A 2,023-nucleotide genomic window follows, 5' to 3' on the forward strand; every position below is an offset into this window, starting at 1 on the left:
AGACTCTCATGTGAGAGGGAGGTGCCCTTCCTATAGCTGGAGGAAAGGAACATCCTTATCTCTGAAGATAAAGGGACACCATGAGGAATCTAAATGAACTAAGTTTCTCCCAGCTCATTACCCCTCTCCCCCGCTTTTTTTAAGTGAGGTTTTTTATTGTTGTTTTCTTCCTTTTTTTTCTTTTTCTTTCTTTTTTTTTTTAAATTAAGGGTCCCTTACTGGTCCTACTTCCATGAGTGGCTGAGACCAGGTGGAAAAGGGGCGGGGAACCAGGCAGCATGGGGAGGGGCAATCTTCACAACATTCTATTTATACACAGAACTAAATAGACAAGCGGAGTCACTATTGTGGTTAGAAGTTGGCAGCGTGGGAAAGAGGAGGAACAGGTTGCAAGTAGGGGTGTCATTAAAAAAATACAGGCCCTCTCCAACACTGGGGTGCCTGGGTTGGGGAGGACTTGGTCTGTTTCAACCCAAGAGGAATCAGAAGATCAAAAGTGGTTTGGGAAGGCCAGAACCATCAGGGGTGGAGGGAGAAGGAAGGTCCGGGGGTGGGGGACTGTTTGGCAACTGGGTGAAGGGATTGCCCTTCCCCTGCTAAGATCCCCCAGCCCAGGAGGGGGGCAGCCTGCAACCCCCCGACAGGCAGGTCTGGGGCTGCCAGATGCTCCAGGCAGGGGGCTGGAGGGGGCTCACAAAGGCTTGCCCTCCAGGGAGATGACAGCACTGCCCCCCAGCTTCTCTGCCGGAGTGTAGCAGTCCTGACCTTCTCGTAGCAGTTTGCTTGTAATTCATGCTTGATCCCTGTAAGCTTCTTCTTGATGGCATCCTTGGAGCTGGCATTGATCATTTTGCTCTTAAGGGGTGCAGACTCAGGGGCTCAGAAGATAAACACCAGGCCTTCCTTCTTGCTCTCGTTGGTCTCATAGGTTGCATCATACAGTGCATAGTGGCATAGCCCGGCAGCATCTTGATGAAGGTGGCGTAGGGGTCGTCTACTGTCTGGCCCACATCACCTACCAGGATCTCCTTGCTCTCTTCCAGAATGATGTTCTTCTGGTCTTCACTCAGGCAGAAGAGCACCTCCTTCTTGTGCTTCTTCACTTCCTCTGGTGTCGAGGACTTAGGTACCTTCATGTCACTGAACACTTTGATGACTCCATCAGAGACAGCCACACCAGAGGCCCTGCTTCTGGAAGCTAACGGAGATAGCAAGAAGAGCCTGGAAAGACAAGCACACTGCATCTGTTGCTGGGATCCGACTACCATACCCTTTTGTTCTAATCACATTTTTCCATGACTTTTGACTCTTCATCGACACTTAGGCTTAATTGTTTCTTTAAGTCTTCATTTCTTTACTAGAGGCCCAATGCACAAAATTTGTGCAAGAGTAGGCCTTCCTTCCCCCGGCTGCTGGCACCAGCTTCCCTCTGGCACCCGGGATCCAGGACCCAGGACTTGGGCTTCCCTCTGGCACCCGGCAGGCACACGGCAGGCACACAACAGGCACCCAGGACCTGGGCTTCAATCGCAGCCCCGGCTTCGGCTGGAAGGTCGTCCGGAAGGATGTCCGGCCTAATGAGCATATTACACTTTTATTATTATAGATGATGACTCCCATGTCACATAAAACTTAAATAAATTTGTATGCTTAAATAAAGCCTGGTATGCATCATTCATATATTGCTTTCAATTCATCTTTTCTATATTTTGAAAGCATAATATGCATAATAGCAATAGATTTTGACTTAACAGCAATTCATACCAAAATCCTTTGCTAAGAGTACCCCATGTTATTATTCATAGACCTAAAAACAGACAAGTCACAAATTACATTTTTTAGTTGGCTTCCCCAGTTGTACCCTGGCATATAAAATCCTTCCTTCCTTCTTCCTTGTCCCTCCTCTCTACTTGCCTGGCCTTAGTCTTTCTGGAGCCTTTGGATTGTTGGATGCAGACACAATTCCTGTTTTAAGATCTCTTTAATAAAATATATTGAATTGGCTATTCCATGAACCTGATTA

The 2,023-nt window shown here is 47.7% G+C and overlaps 1 pseudogene; it reads right to left on the reverse strand.

The window, feature by feature from the left end:
* Positions 1-691: 691 nt before the first annotated feature.
* On the reverse strand, positions 692-1,178 carry LOC139008166 (cofilin-1 pseudogene; annotated as a pseudogene).
* Between the last annotated feature and the right edge of the window lie 845 nt (positions 1,179-2,023).

Source organism: Myotis yumanensis, unplaced genomic scaffold (assembly GCF_028538775.1).
Source record: "Myotis yumanensis isolate MYYU_CA2020_CCGP unplaced genomic scaffold, mMyoYum1.0.hap1 SCAF_4, whole genome shotgun sequence".
NCBI lineage: Eukaryota > Metazoa > Chordata > Mammalia > Chiroptera > Vespertilionidae > Myotis > Myotis yumanensis.